Source organism: Camelus dromedarius, chromosome 5, assembly GCF_036321535.1.
Source record: "Camelus dromedarius isolate mCamDro1 chromosome 5, mCamDro1.pat, whole genome shotgun sequence".
NCBI classification, from domain to species: Eukaryota; Metazoa; Chordata; class Mammalia; order Artiodactyla; family Camelidae; genus Camelus; species Camelus dromedarius.
Window position 1 is genome coordinate 52354583 of NC_087440.1, and position 16657 is coordinate 52371239.

The 16657-nt window shown below is 41.0% G+C and overlaps 1 protein-coding gene across 4 annotated transcripts in view; it reads left to right on the forward strand.

The window, feature by feature from the left end:
* Nucleotides 1-781: 781 nt before the first annotated feature.
* Nucleotides 782-16657, forward strand: part of FRMD6 (FERM domain containing 6) — a 66398-nt gene continuing 50522 nt past the window's right edge. For 2 of the 4 annotated variants that reach the window (XM_031453716.2, XM_031453723.2), the window contains exon 1: nucleotides 782-878. The gene's annotated coding sequence lies outside the window, so the exon portion shown is untranslated. Of the gene's footprint in view, nucleotides 879-1425; nucleotides 1484-13313; nucleotides 13358-16657 lie in introns of those variants that run through there. The other 2 variants (XM_031453721.2, XM_031453722.2) reach the window with 2 other exon arrangements.

Consider the following 16657-nt stretch of genomic DNA (forward strand, 5'->3'; position numbering starts at 1 on the left):
GTACCATCGAGAGCGGGCAAATATAATTTCTAAGGGGTCTCTGGCACTAAAACCACAGCAGAAAGAGGCTGTGTCTACCTGAAGAACTGGAGAGGCAGAATTGGTGGGGGAGGCTTGGCTTCCTCGGCGACGCTCCCTAGATCCAGTATAAAACCCAGGAAGGAGAGGCGTCCCGAATGGTGGGTGGGCAGGTGTTTGCGGGACTGGAGGACGGGAGGGAAGGAAGGAATCACGAAGCCTCCTCCGCTGGGACCGCCCCCTCTCTCGGTGGCCGCACCTCCGTGGTTCCGAATTCTTAAGACGGAACTCAGGCCAAACCGCCGCCCCCGGATAGCCCGACTGGGCTCCGAAGGGAGAGGTCCCGGGGGCCGGCGGCCGAGCGTCGGAGAGGGCCAATAATTAGGCCAGAAGGGGGGAAACTGACAGTTGTCCCCTCGAGCCTCGGTCTCGGTTGGGCGGAGAGAGACCTAGATCGCCACAGTCATAACACAGCATCCTTGTGCAGCTCGTCTGCCTCCCCAGTTCCCCGGGGGCGTGGTTCCCTCAGCTTTCTCCCGCCCCCAACTCGCAGCACCCCCCTCCGCGGGACGCTTGGTTGGGCCCGGGGCGGGGCTTGCAGGCGCTCCACGTGCGGCTGCAAGCTCCGCGCTGGGCTCCCGCGGCTCAGCAGCGTGCCCCTCCACCGTCGGGCTGCGGGGGGCGGAGCCTCAGGGGGCGGGGCGAGGCGGAGGCGTGGGCGGGGGGGCGGGGCGGACGTGGAGCGCTCGTCTGGCTGCCCAGGCCCACGGTCTGAGAGGAGTGGGGCAGGCGCGGCGCCGGCTGGAAGACAAGGAGAGCTGACGGGAGTCCGACGCTTGGTGCTCCGGACTTTCTCCGAGGTATGGGCAGGAACCCGGCACCTGGGGTCCCTCGAGGCCGCCCCCTAGCTCGGCCACCGCGCCCCGGCCGCTCACTGTGCCCCCTGCCGGCCGGGCGGCGGCAGTGGCGACTGGACGGGGCTTCGGGAGGGTTTCTGGAAGTCGCGAGTCCCAGCCCAGGCAATGTTCACTTCTCCCCGTCTTTCTTCGCTTTCTCCTCGCACCCTCGGCTCTGGGGCGTCGGGCCCCGGGCGGGAAAGTCTCTTCTTCGCGAGTCGGAGCTCGCCCACGCCGGGGCGGGAGGACGGGGCCCCGGGGCAGCCGAGCCGGGCAGCGGAGGAGGCGCGGAGCTCCGAGGCCGCCTCTGCGGCGAGGGCGGGAGGCCGGCCGGCGCTGCCGGCTGCGCCCCGGGCTCGGTGCCCGCGCTCGGCTCCCCGGTGGTCGGCGGCGCCCTGTGCTGGGGGCGCCTGCCCGTCGCGCCCCGTCGCTGTGACCGGGCGCCGGGGCCAGCCCCTGAGCCCGCGCGGTTCCTAGGTACTGCGCGGTGCCGCCTGTTGTGTGCGCGCCTGGCCGGACAGCCCGGCTGCGGAAAGGGACCCGAGCGCGGCGTTTGCTCCACCGTCCCCGTAAGTGCCTAGTCGGGGGAGCCGGAGACTGAACTCGGGCTCGGCGACGCCGGAAGGGGGCCTTGGTGGGATGCGAGTTGGGGGGGGGCGGGCGCGGCCTGTAGAGTGGGTTCCTGGAGGAGCTGGCGGAGCGCAGGCCCGGCCCCGGGCGGAGGAGACCCCCAGCCGCTGCTGGGGAGGGGGCAAGGCCAGGACCTGTCAGGGATGGACAGCTGGGGGCCACCCGGGTGAGGTCGGTAGGGATTATCGCAGCACCGGGAGTCCCGGGACAGCATAACCTTATGGTGAGGGCGTCCTCTTGAAGGCATGAAGAAATGGAAAGCTGTCAAAATAAGCATAATTTAAAGTTGAAATGAAAGTTGGCAGATTTTCAGCCCGTGCAGTTGTGTAGCTAGTGTCCAAAGAAATGTTAACTCCTTGACACCCTTTTCGTTTGGATTTCTTAGCAAAAATCTATTTGGTTAGTATTTCCCCCCAGGAGTTGTGCGTTGCCCGCAGCGGGGTAAGGAAAACTTCAGTAAGCGTTCTCGGGTTGCCTTTGACTAAGCCTGTGCTCTCCAGCTTTTTTGAATGTGCAGTAAAAGTACCTCTAGCTAGATTTTCCGTGTAGGATACCGTCTCTTCTTCCCTGGCATCCGACGATGTTTGTTTATTGGTTTTATAAGCATCTATTTAAATTTAGTAGTTGAACGAAATACTCCCCGTTGCCACAGGGTGTAGTTTAGGGATTAGAGAATACTGTTGGAGAAAGCTGCCAGTGGCTTCATTTTCCAAGAATGTAAGTCATTTCCTTTCTGTGATTTCAGAGAGTTGATATTTCACAGCATCACAACTTTGTGGGGAAAATTTTCCGTAATGCATCTGTCATTAAAAAGGCTTTTGACTTTTGGATTTTTCTTCTTAGAGCAGGGCATAAACTTAGACTCAGCAATGTTAAAGAATAAGAAGTTTTTTAGAATCTACAGCATTATTTCTACAGCCTACTGTAGAAAGTAATTTTAACAACCACCAAGACCTACAAACTGCCTGCAGGGTTGAGTGGGGGAGGGGAGAAGACCAGCCGAGAGAGGCAGGAAAACAGATGCCTGTGCTGTTGTCCTTTGTAGTATAAAACTTCTAGCACTTAATCATTTTCCTTGGGTGTGGTTTTGAGAAATAAAAGTATTATGTTAAAAATGAATAGTCCACAGTATGAGACAGCTGACATTTGAATGCTCTTTCAGTATGTTTGTAAACATATTGGATTTATATTTCATATTAAAATGGACTTCTGGAGTTATTAGATGAGAACGGTCCCCCAGGGGATATCTACTATCGAGTTATCTGTGGGATATCTTTTCCAGAAAGCAGACTGGCTGTAATATGAACTAATTCTGCCCCCTTTGAATTGCTTGTAAGAGTGCCTGAGATCTGACACTGATGGACCACAGTAATCAGCAGTTCTTGCAGCGCTCCAGACATTTTAAGGGACAGGAAATCTTTCTCTGTTTCTACCCACTCCTTTTCGGGGGGTGACAGGGGTAAGATGCCAGCTTCAAATACATAATTTGAACTTGCAGATTTAAGATGCTCTTGGATCTACAAGAAAACATTATGGGCCAGGATGAAGACCGCTGCTTTCGAAAGTGAAATGTCGATGTTCTGGGTAATAATTTTGAGCTACAAATTCTTTAAAAACTCATTCACCTATGCTCGCTGAGTTAGGAGGTGGGGGTTGTTGTAGAGCTTCTTCTAGTTTCTGAACTCTGTTTCCACTTTTAACTACTCTTACAAAGCTTTTGGCTTTCAGAACGTATGACATAGTAGACTGTGTAGTCTTTTGAGGCGGATGCTTGAAATGAGAGTGTCAAACAATTGTTTTTGACTGAGCTGTCAGATTCAGAATTTAGTGTAAATGAGTCCCATCTAACAACTAACTTTTTTGATAAAGGAATTCTTTGTAGTTTTCAACTTGGATGTTGCACATTTTGATTTCTAAGGCTATGGGTTTAAAAAAATAAAATCTGCAAACAATTATTTTATTACATGAAAGCCAGTACCAAGAAAAGATTAATTCAGTCCAGATGTAAAAATGTATGCGAATTTTAGATTTGGATGATCTCAACAAGTTTTCCCTTTTGTTGAGGAGGCTGCCTGGATCCCAGATGGCATTCACAAATTATCCCTTAGGTGGTTTTCTGAGATCAGAACTAAATTTCACCAGCCTTCTCTATAAAGTCATTTTAATGCTGTCTTAAGTCTTCTAAAGGGTAGAAAGTTTTCTGCATTTATACAGGGATGGATTTTTTGGATTTTTTTCCTGTTACTCATTAATACCAACCTCATAAATGCCCTGGTTTGATAGATGAAGCCTATGGGAAAACTGGAGTTATTCAGTATTGTGTATCCTTTTTTTTTTTTTTTTTTTTTTTTTTGATGAAGAGGTACAAACCTCCAGTTAAAAGTATCCTATATCCTTATGGGCAAAGCACAGAAGCTTTGGCCTATGTTCATACAATTCAAGCTTTTTTCTTTTAAAGAAAAGAAAGTTTTAAATGTGTTTACAGTCTTCAGTAGAATCCGGTTGTAACACAGTTTGTGGTGATAACAGCAGTTGGTCCTCTACAGTGATGATCCTCTACTCTCCTTACTGAGAAACAAGAAACACAACTTATAAGAAACATCCAACATATTTTTAAAACCTGTACTCCCAGTACCAGAGTTATAAAGGGTGTGTGTTACACGCTTAAAATGATATATTTTAGGAAACTTTTGTATGATTTTATAATTACATATTTTGGATACTTGATGACATTGTGATTGTGTATAAAACAATCCAGTGTAAGAGTGGGGAAAGGAAAGATTTAGAAAAGGAATTTATGAGTGGTGAAACTTCAGTTAAAATGTATCTTTCCTGAGACCCAAACAGGAAAAATGGTATTGTTGGCCTCTGTAGTTGAACTTGGATATAGAGATAGCTGAGAGGGCTTTTTGAATTGTGCATTATCCTGAGGAAGAGGCTTTGGGGGCCTATAAAAATAAGTAGAAACAAGTTAAAAAAAATAGTTTGAGAGGAAGGAAGAAATAGAGTACTGGACACTGAATTGCAAGGAAAATATAAACTTAGAAAGATGAGTATTGGGAACAAGGCTGATGTAGGGAGAGCTTTCTATTTAAAAGTAGAAATTAAAGAGTAAGATCTTTTTAGCTGAGGAAAAAGAATTGGAATTAATGTGCCCTATAAGGTCTTCATACAATATGAAATAGTGCTAAGTGATATTTATCCTGGAAACCTTGCATTGAATCACTAATTTGGTGTTAAAGAATGTTCAGGGACTTGATGCTTATTACTTTCCTTACCACCCCTGCCCCCGCCACTTCCCATTTCAAAGACTGGAAACATTTTTTTTGTTGAAGCTCTGTTGATTTGAGAAATATTTAATTAGTCCCCCAGCGTTTGGGAGAACTGCTAATGCCTGCTTACCATGCTGTGGGACCAGAGGGGCTGAAGTTATCGTAGAGTTTTGAGTAAAAACAAACAATCTGTGCTTCCAGTTACCTTGTATGACTTAGTGGTGTAATTACTTCTGATGCAGGTTTGTCTGCTATCACTTTTCATATGTATCAAATGGAGCAGTTGTGCACTCTATCATAGTGATCAAAGAGGGACCATAGCATACTGGGGAGGGGAAAGAAATCACTGATCTGAGAGCTGGTTGTATAATCTAAGGAGGAGAAAAATGTGATGCTGAAACAAATTCACAGCTGAACCAAATATAGGACAAACAAGAAGGCAGTGTTTACTGGGGCTTCCTTGGAGTTGTCTGTAGCACAGCATTTTCTGGAATGTCTTTCCCCACCTGTATGACCTTACCTAGCAGAGCTTAAGCTTTATAGAAAGAAACTAGGTAGAGATTTCATCATTATCCAGGTCATTCCATTAATGTGATAATGGGGATAATTCTGACCAAAAGTGCCTATTTAGAGGCACTCAATATTCCAAATAGAGTATCCTGGGATATTTTCAGGTGTTTTCTAATAACTTTGCCTTTGTACATATATGTTATAGAACTTTGAGCAGTAATTTTTTACTGACATAAAAAGACAGAAAAGCAGTATTTTATACTAACATAGCTGCAGTTTCACATGAGGGAGGAAATCATTATAAAAATCAAGCAAATTCTGAATGAAGAATTTAGGAAATTAATGAAGTTTCTCTCTTAGCTTCTCAGGCAGTTCTTTGTCTGATTCATATTAAATGAAATGTAATTAACTTTCTCCCTACAGGTAGCAGCACTTGTGCTGTCCAGTTCAGGTAGATGGCTTTGGTTTGGAGAGGGTGGGTATCCCTGTGGCTTTATTTCTTTGAACTTGTTACCAAATAATTATATAAACTAGAAAAATGCACAGATCAGAAGTTTATAGCACGAAGTTGATTATATCTAGGCAACTAGCACCGAAGTCAAGAAACAGAACATTGTCAGCCCCCCCACCCCTGGACCCTTCTCCCCCACCAAGCTTCTCCCTGCAGTCGTAATCCCTGCCGCCAGGATGACCACCTATTCTTTTACTGCCATGGGTTAGTTTGAACCTGTTCTTGGACTGCACTTAAATGCAGTCAAATATAAGCTCCTTTCTGTATCTTCTTTAACTCAAAGTGGTATCATGTCCGCATTGATTCAGGTAGTGATACTTCTTTTTTCCTTAATTTCTGTGAATGAATATACCCAGTTTATTTATCCATTCTGTTGATGGACATTTGAGTGGTTTGGGGCTGATTGTGGCTTTTGATGGCTCAAGAAAAATTGAGCAGTTTGAAATTGAAAGGAGAATAATCTTAAGATTAAAAGGAAAAATACACCAGAAATGTGAGAGAAAAAAAATGCAATATTATAGAAACACTAAAGGCACAACTTAGTCCACAGAATCCTAGTGTTTCAGGGACATAGTTTGGAACATACCAACCGGATATTGCAAAATTTCAGTTGAGAATCAGGAAGAGGAAAGGGACCTTCAGTCATAGCTAGCCCCTTAAGTTTTTAGAGGTGAGGGGACTGAAGATCCTTAAGGTAAGGTGACTCAATCTCACAGCTAATGACAGGACCAAGAGTAGGAGCTGCTTCTGACTTTGTTTGGTCTAGACTAGCACCCTCTAAGGATTGAAACTCAATCCTCTGCTGTGTAGTCCAAGCAATGAGTCCACAGTATTGGTGGACGGGGTGCCCTTTTCTGATCCACACAGAGATGTCCTGTGGCTCTGTTAAGGTAGAAGCAGACCTGCCCAGTGAGGCAGAATTATACTTCCTCATCCCTGTTCTACCTCTGCGCCTCCCCACCGCCATCCCCATAAGGAGCCCTTGGAATTTCTCTGTAACCCTTTTTTCCTATCTCCTATTAGGGCTCTCTGGTGAGACTTTGGATTACAAGTGTCAAGTAGGTGGTATCTTGAGTCCTTCCTGACTCATTGTTTTATTCGTCCATAAATGATCTAAGATGGACCCTAATTTCAAAAGCCTGCTTTCTAAATATTTTCAAAATATTTTATTCTTAAGAATAAGATATGTATTTTGCCTCTTCCTGCCATTATGCCTCCCTTCCCTTGCTATACCCTTTTTTCCTCCTCTTGTCCCCACTCCCTTCAAGTTATCTTTTCTTAACTATCCCTGGAAACATCCAGTCTTTGGTATCAGTGCCTAAAACAACAGTGAAATTCTGGTGCTGAAATCTGTTGCCATCCCCCAGAAGCACTTATTGTAAAATGTAGGATTATGAGAAATCTAATAGATAAAGCAAAGTGCTTGCAAAGGAAGACTATTGATATAGACATTTTCTTTCATGTTTCCCTAAAAAGAAAAAGGACATTTTCATGATTCAAGAAAAGACTCAGAATTTAAACTTATGTTCATTAGGAAGGTAAGAAAAAAAAAGTTAAAAAAAACCCAGAAATTTTACAAATGGGTAGTAAATAATATATCTTGCTCAAATGAGATACTGCTTAAACAGCAAAAACTTAGCATGTATAATCTTAGAAAATGAAAAAAATGTGCTCACCATAATGCCATGACCTTGATAAAATTGCTCACTGAAATTACTACAAAAAAGAGTAGTGAGTTTTGAAGACAAAATGGAAGAGAGGCAATAAAGCATAAATGTCAGGAACAAAATTTTTGAGATTGGTTCCCTGGGGTCCAAACTCAGGTTCCACTGTTCTCCAGTGTGTCACCTTGGGGGAAGTTACTTAACTTTTTGAACCTCTTTTTCCTCATCTGTAAACTGAGGATAATGATAGCAACTGTCCCATAATGTTTTGATTATTAAGCGAAATAGCATAGTAAAGCAAGTGGCATGGTGTGATGTGTGGTAAACAGTCAAGTAAAGTTAGCTCTTGTTACTGAATACAGAAAGAAATGATGTATAGAAAGGTTTATAGTTCTTGGAAGTCCCTAAGCTTTTGTTTACAAGCAGTTGTTCACAAGATTTTATTTCATTGCTTGATGGCATTAAGCATTAAATTGTAGTGTTTCTCAGTCACAGACACTGGGCAGTCTGTGTGGCTGCACTAAGAACAGCTGCCATGTGCCACTGATCACTAATTGATCGAGTTTTTTCCCTAATTCTCCTATTTCCAGCATTCTCATTCCCCTAGCTTCTGCCTGCTTGATAATTATTTCTTTCCAGCTGCCGGAAAGTAAATTCATAGGTTTAAGAAATTGCCTTTATGATGAATAATATTGTACAAAGTACTTTTAAAGAGTACCAGTGGCCTATGTATATTGATCTTGTACCAGGTAGATTTCATATGAGTCCTTTTAAAGAAAGCCACTATTATTGGAATAAAGCAATTGTTTATTTCTTCCAGCCCCACCCCCCACCATTGGCACAGTTTATAAAATGTGGGTCAGACCCCTTTATGATTTATAAGGCCCAGGGCTTAAGAGTTTTAAACCATTCATTCTAAGAAAATTAATAGTCTAAAAGTTTCAAAGGGAGTGTTTAAGAAAAACAAACTTAAGCACATTGGAAAGACACATTTACATCTAAATAGCATAATTACAAGCCCAGTAAAAATAGACCCGGGACCCTTCAGAATAATCATGAAGTATCATTCTGCTCTGGTCATTGAAAGGGGGGCCCACCCCAGATAACTCTGTGCTCTCTTTGCATTGTGTAATATCTTGAACTTAGGAAACATTTTTGCCAAAGTGTTCCTTGTCTAGGTGGGGGAACAAAATATGTGTATGGAGAGGTATTAGATGTTTCCCAGGAAGTGCTCAGTGGAATCCTGGAGCAGAATCAATGAAGGCCAAGGGTAGGATGGCCCTAGCTTCCCTGGGGCTGCTGGGTTCCTGTTGGGCCATGAGGCCAGGCTGGGATCTTTGTATTCTTCAAGTACAAAGGAGCTTTTCTGAGAGCAGCAAAAATGTTCAGGATCTGATAAAAGTCTCAGATATTAAAAGAAAACTGTGAAGTTGAAATTGCTAAATGTTTAATTAAATTCATTCCTTCATTCAACATAATGCATGCCTGCTGTGTGCCAGGCACTGTTCTAGGCCCCAGAGATATGTCAGTGAGCAAAATAAGGGAGAAAGTCCTGCCTTCATGGAGCTTCTGTCCTGTTAGGAAAGAAAAGTACTAAACACAGCAAAGTAAATTTTACAGTATTTTAGAAAGTAGTAAGTGTGATTGGGAAAAGAAAAAGCAGAGCAAGGTAAGGGACATTAGGAGTGCTGAGAGAGGGAAGTGAGGCCTTTGGCAATTTGAAATAATGTACTCAAAGTTGGACATACTGAGAAGATGACTTGAGGGAGGAAGCTGGCCACACAGAGGTTCCTAGGGGAAAAGTGTTCCAGCAGAGGGTCCAGCGAAGGCCTCAGGCAGAAGTGTGCCTGGGTGTCCCAGAACCAGTGAGAAGGCCACAGAGTGGTAGTAGATGAGATTATAGAAGTTTAGGAGCACATTGTGTAGAGCCTACCTGGTGGAGCATTTTAAGAACTTTGGCTTTTACCCTGAGAGAGGTGGGAGATCGTTGGAGAGTTTTGAGCAGAGCAGTAAGGTGACTTGACCTGCATTTTAATAGAATCACTGCACTGTGTTGAGATAGAAAAACGGAGTGGGGTAGTCAAGGGTGGAAGCAGAAATACAAGTTAGCAGCCTTTGGCAATAATCCAGTTGAGAGATGCCAGTAACAGAGGAGGAGGTGGTGAGAAATGACCAAGATTTACTTTATGGGTCAAACCAATAGGATTTCCTGGCCAGCTGTTTGCGGAATATGAAAAAGAGAGATCAGAGGAAGGATAACACCAAGGCTTTTTGCATAATTGTGGAACTGCCATGAACTGAGGTGGGGATCTGATGGAAGAGCTGGTTTGGGAAAGATAACCAAGAGCTGTTTTGAACATGTTATGTTCAACTTCCAAGTGGAGAAGTTGAACTGGTTGTTGGATTTAGGCATCTGGAGTTTAAGGAAGAAGTGCAGGCTAGAGACAGAAATTTGGAAGTCACACAAGTCTTTGGATGAGATAATATAGGGAACATATGTAGACAGGGAAAGCAGTCCATGGACCAAGCCTTGGGTCATATTAGTATTTACAGTTTGTGGAAAAGGGAAGATATCTCATAAAAAAGTATCTTAAGCCAAAGGAATGATGCACATATTTCCAACATAGTGGACCTAATTAAATGTTTCCTTTCCCTAAGTAGCCGTATTATTAGTAGTAGATACTAATTCTATTGACCTACACCATGGGAAGAAGGAGCTATGAGTTACTTTTTCTGTGATGAGGTACTTGGGCTGAGCTTGAGTTGATAAGGAGGAACCAGTAAAGAAAACTGAGAAGGTGCAGTCAGAAGGATAGGTGGGAAATTAAAAGAATATACCTGAAATCTGGTAAAGAGAGCATCTCAGGTAGGAGAGAGTGAATCAGCGGTGTCACGTACTGCTGAGAAGTCAAGTAGGATGAAGACTGAGAATTGCTCATTGGATTTGGCAATCTTGAGGTCACTGGTGACTTTGGCAAGAGCCGTATTAGTGGAGGGGTGGGGACAAAAACTACAGTGGAGTGGGCTCAAGAATGAAAAGCTTATGAAAGATAATTCTTATTTTCAGTAGAGTTTCTTTATTATAAATATTCAGTATCATGTGTATACGTTTTAGTATGTCTGATAAAATCTGGGGTAGGACTTTGGAATGCTGAGGGCAGTGAGGGTCTTCAGCAGGTTCTGAAAGGGATGGGGAGCCTTTGAGTTTCCCCCTAGTTATTATTGGTAAGGCTTTAGTATGTAAAGTGTATATAGCCTGTTTATTTTGAGATAGAAAAACAATTCTAATGCAGCTTCTTTTTTCTTTATTGCATCTCTTTGGAAGAGGACTATATCCTGGAAGCACTGTCACTTTTGTGTTAGGATTTTGTTTTGTTTTCTAAGTGAAGTCATATTCTTGATTCAACCCATTGACCCTTTTGTATGAAAAGAATACAGCAGAGCCCCAGTGAGACATGTGCTTTGAGGTGGCTTCTTTTCAGTAGTGGTGACAGGTTTGAGCTGACCAGCCCACAAATCATGGTACCCCACTGGGCTGGAAGCCTTCATTCATGGAGTAGATGGCTCAGGTCAGGGGTTCCCAGAAGCCAGAGCAAACTGAGTAATAGAAACATTGCTTGTTTAATGTTTGTTTTATACTTTGATGACTTTCATTGTGAAAATTATCTCAAGGCCTGTGATTAAGCAGTTTTCATAGTTCTATATTTCATATCATAATTATGCACCAAGAATTTTCTCATCTTGGAATTACCTTTGAATTACAATGTTAACTTTCTCTAATGCTGTCATCAAAACGAATCGAGTCTCTGATACTAATTATCTTTTCTTTCTCTAAGCTTATTTAAAATGCTAAAACAGAGACCTTTAATGCTTAAATATTATTTTTGGATAGTTAAAAGCTTATAGTGATTTGTAGAATTAAAACATTGTTACATGTATTTGAGTGCTGTTTGGTAATAAAAGAAAGTACTGTATAGTAATAGTCTTTAGAAAGTTACTAATTATGGGAAAATGCTGGAAAGAGTAAGGACTTTTCTTTTGTAGTGGATTATGGCACATGTTTTTTGAGAGGTGGAACTCCAGTGATTATATGTGTGTTTCTGGTGGGTTGTGGTATCCACATATAATGTCAGCCTTCTCTTAGGTACTGCTCTGTCAACACTGTTTTATTAGTATCAGCTTGTATGTTATTTCAGCTGAAACTTATAAGTCACTCTTCAGTTAGTTAAATGAACGAATTGGCCTGTAACAGAAATACTTACACCAGGCCAATGTGAAATAATTTGGCAGTGCTGAGTGTTTTACATGGTAAATACTGGAGTATGCAGAGGTATAAAACTAAGCAAATTATGAAATACATGTTAAGTCTCTTAAGTCAGTGACTGCAGGATGAAGTCCAGATCTCTTAGCATGGAGTCCAGCGTGCCAAACCAGAGTTGCGAGTCTGCGGCGCACCAGCAAGATTGGCTGCAGACGTGTTTTGGTTTTTAACGCAGTGTTGAAAATATTTATTTTCCAATATTTAAAAATTGAGAAATTTTAAGTTTAAAAAAATGGAATATTACACCTTTTCTTAAAAAAAACTGGAAAGTGTGGCAGTGATCTGTTGGAGCAGCGTAACAGCTTCCCATTTTATACGGGGTGTGTGCTCTGCCATCCCCCATAGTCCCCAGCAGAGATCTCTCTGGCCTCCAACATTGAGACCACGTGGCTATTGGCATTTTTCATCCTGCAGCCTTCACTCCTCTGTTAACTGCCCTGGTAGGCAGGTCAGCTTGCCATCCTCGTGTTGTAGATACTTACTGTCCAGTGTCATCTCAAAGCTCCTTAAGTCTAGCCAAATTGTTCTCCCCATTGTCCTGTCAAACATATTGACTTAGTCTGGGTCACGCTTCCTCTTCTCCTTCCACTAAACTGAGCTGTTTATGGCCTGTGTCACTTCATGGGAACCCAGCACACACTACTTTATAAAGTCATCCTTTCATATATATTTCCTAGCTCCCCAACTGTATTAGGAGTTTCTTGAGGGCAACGACCCTATCTTGTAATTGACTAGTGCCTATCAGATTTGTTTTAGATTTAATAGACTATTGTTTAGGGTTAGCTTCCAGTGAATGGTAATCTATGATTTTTATGAGGCTGTGAAAGGATTAGAAAATATCAAAATCGTGTATAAAATCTATTTCCTCAAATAAACTCCTAGAAAACTACTGGCCTAACAGTATGACAGCTTTATTCTTTCTGATCTACATAAGGTGAGAGAACTGTCATGTATATTTAAACCTTCAGCAAGTCAGGGAGGCATTTGATCCATTAAAAAAGTAGCAGAAATGTATTTATGAAAGCCCATTTGCCTATCTCCTATGTCTGGCATATAAGTGAAATATAACTTCTCTAACAGTGATAGGTATTCAGATTTAATGTTGGCATTGAACAATATACATATTATTGATTAAATTTTCAAAAGGCTATGAAAAATACAAATTTTGTTCCTTAAACTTTCAAAAGACCATAAGTAAAGATTGGTTTTTTTTTTTTAAATTAACAATAGAATGCAGCAATAGAAATTATCTGTGATTTCTTCATCCAAAAAAGGTTATGCAAGGTCTTTTTTGAAATGCCTTAGTTTTCAGTTTCTTCCCAGCCTGCAAGGTTTCTCATTTCCTCATGCCATCCATTTTCTGGGAGCATAAGGAGGGTAGACTGTGCACAGATTTCCTCTGCTTTCCTGGGGTTGGCCAAGGCATAAGCTTAATCCACTGGACACATCCATTTAACCATTGCTGCAGTTTTTTTCTGCTTGGCTTGACAGGTGGTGCTGTCCACTCCTGTGGTGATCAAGTTGTTCATGAGGAGGTAAGCTTAACTTGACGTGCACCTCCGGTCATCTGAGCTGATATGTCCCTGTGGCCCAGGAATGAGATGATAGTGGATGTCATGTTTTCTTATTAAAGAGTTTATATTGGTCTTACCTTTCTTGAAGATTGGGGGGGAAACAAATCGTTGGGATTACCTACCATGAAAACTTCTGTGTTGCTGTGCCGCCCATCGTCTCTGCTGTTGCCTTGACCTCCTTGAGATAGGAGCTTCAGCTTCCCCTGACTTCTGTTTCTTCAGCCCCCTTCTGTTTTCTGTTCCTGCTTCATCTCTTGAAAAAGTTACATAGCTTGTATGATTTGACACCTTTACCTGATACAGTTTGTGACAAAACCGGCACATGATACTCTTCTTCTAACTCTGAGACCTGTGCTTTGTCTCTTGCCACCTCAGTCACGGTCACTCTGTTTATAAAACATCTTTAGAGTGTTTGCAAAATATGGTGCAACATTTTGATTTCTTTTTTAAAGAAACTTTTGAAGTCAATTTAATTTCTGCCATACACTAAAGCAACTTGTGTTCCTTAATTAGCTTAGATTGATTTTGCTGTAGAGAATTTTTGTGTCAGTCTGAACTAGATAGGATAATTTTTCAAACATATTCTACTTTCCATGATAATGCATTTAACTTGGTACAAAATTCCAGGTCATTGGATTTTGTCTGAAGAAAGCAAGGTATGCATAAAATTTCACACTATCAATCCTTTGTTCAGAGCAGCTGTTACTTTGAAACAAATCTCTTATTAATTTGTAGGATTGGTTAGTAAAAGAAAAAGTTTTTTAAAAAAAAGATTGCATATTATATATTTAAAGGTGAGACGTTACGTACAGTTGCTTGATTTCTCTTTAGAACTTTGTTATCTTTGAATTGAAGTAAAGAAGGCTGTGAAACTTCAATGAAATAGCGCTAGTGTTTGTGGAAGTATATCTACCATACACTTTTCTGTAGGAAACCTTACTTTCCAGATGAAACATAATTTACCACGAGAACATCTGAATTTCGTTATTTCATTCAAATGTGCCAAGCATTTTGCTGGAAATTCAGTGATTGAACAAGGCATAGACCTATCCTCTGGAAGGTAGAACTTAAGTGATGAGGGGAGACAGACAAATAAATGAACAATTATACCATCTGACAAGTGAAATACTACCTATTAAAAACGCTGCAGTTGCAGTTTTTGTTTAACAGGGAATTTTCTTTTGTCTCTCCAGAATTTTTGCTAGGTGATACCTTTGATAAACATAAAAGGCCAACCTTAGTATCCTTCAAAATTACAGTCTTTTCTAATCACCATGACTTCCAACATTTTAATCTTAAGGTTTGCTTTAAACTTCTTGAAGCCATGGATTTGGCCAATTTACCTAATGTATTGTATCACTTTTGTTTATACCCCTGCGTCATGCAGCAAAGGGTTTGAGGTAATGTATTACTTAACACGTAAGGCACTTTAATGAATGTGTAGATTCATTAAATTTTTTTTAATTAGCTTTTTTATGATATAAATTACATACAGTAGAAGTAAAGTTCACAAGTTTTAAGTAGATTATTTAGTGACTTTTGACAGATTTATATAATCATGTGACCTGTGTCACAATCAAGATAACAATAATTTTTATTACCCTTTTTAGCTTCTCCCCCACCACCACTTCCTCTCTTCTCTGCCTTTTCCTCTCACCTCCCCATCCCTGACAACTACTCAATTTTAGTTTTGCTTTTATAGAATTTCATGTAAGTAGAATCACAGTGCGTGTAGTTTTTTCTGCTTTGCTTACGTATCTGGCTTCTTTTACTTAGCGAAATGCTTTTTGGATTCATGCATTTTGTTGCTTATGTCAGTAGTTTCTTTTTATTGTTGGGTAGCATTCAGCTGTCACAATATGTGTATTCATTCATGTTATTAATGGATATTTGGATTGTTTCCAGTTTGGAACTATTATGAATGAAGTTACTATGAACATTCATGTGTAAGTCTTTGGTAGACATATCTTTTCATTTCTCTGGGGCAAATACTTAAGAATGAGAAATTTGAGTTGCATGGTAAATGAATTTAATTTTATAAGAAATTATCAAATTGTTTTTCAGGGTGACTGTACCATTTCACATTCCCACCAGCAGTGTCTGAGAGTTCTAGGTGCTCCAAATTCTCATCAAGACTTTGTATTCAGTCTTAATTTTAACCATTCTTGTGTGTGGTATGTGTGTGTAGTGGTATCGCACTGTGGCTTTTGTTTACATTTTTCTAATGACTAATAATATGGAGTATCATTTAAAATGCTTATTTGGCACTTGTATATCTTCTTAGATTAAGTGGCTATTTAAGTCATGTTTTTAAGACAGTTGTCTTCTCTTAGTTGTAAGAGCTGTTTATCTATTCTGAATTTAAGTCTTTAATCAGAGAAATGTTTTAAAAATATTTTTCTCACTCTGAGGATTGCCTTGTCATTTTTAAGTGACTTTCAAAGAGTAGAATTTTTAATTTTAAAGAAGTTCAATTTATCCTTTTTTTGTTAATGTTTCATGGTTTTTTTTTGTGCCCTAAGAAACCCAAGATCACAAAGATCTTATGACTGAAGTTTCTATAAGTTTTATAGTTGTAGCTTTTACATTTGGACCTGTAATTCATTTCATAGTAATTTTGTGTATGGATTGAAGTCAGTTTTTTCTGTAAGAATCTCTAATTACTCCAGCACCATGTATTGAAAGTTTATCCCTTCTTGGAATTTCCTGGGCACGTTTGTCAAAAATTAAATGTCTTTTTATGTATGGCTCAATTTCTGGACTATTTATCCTATTCTGTTGATCTGTATGTCTCTCTTTAGGCCAATAATATACTGTATTTTGATTACTGTTGTATCCTGTATAATAAGGCCGACAATCAGATAGTAAGTCCTCCAACTTTAAATATGAGTAATGAGAGCAAACATCTTCGCTTCATTTCCAGTGCTAGGGGAAAACCATTCAATCTTTCACCATTAAGTGTAATATTAGCTGTAGATTTTTTTTTTCATAAATTGTCATGACTTCTTATACTCTTAGAGCAAATAATTTCCAAATCATAGATGAATTCAATTGGAAGATGTTATTGAAAGACTCTCTAGAGGAACTTTCAGGATTTTATCTCCTGAATTTCTTGATGTTTTTACTGAAGATGCAAAGCCAGTAGATAACTTACAACTTTCCAACCCTTCTATCTGAAAAAAAATTCTCATCCAGCTTTCCCTAGAAAGCCCACAACTAGGACCAAACCATGTTTTCTTAATTCACTTGTCCAAATGAGAA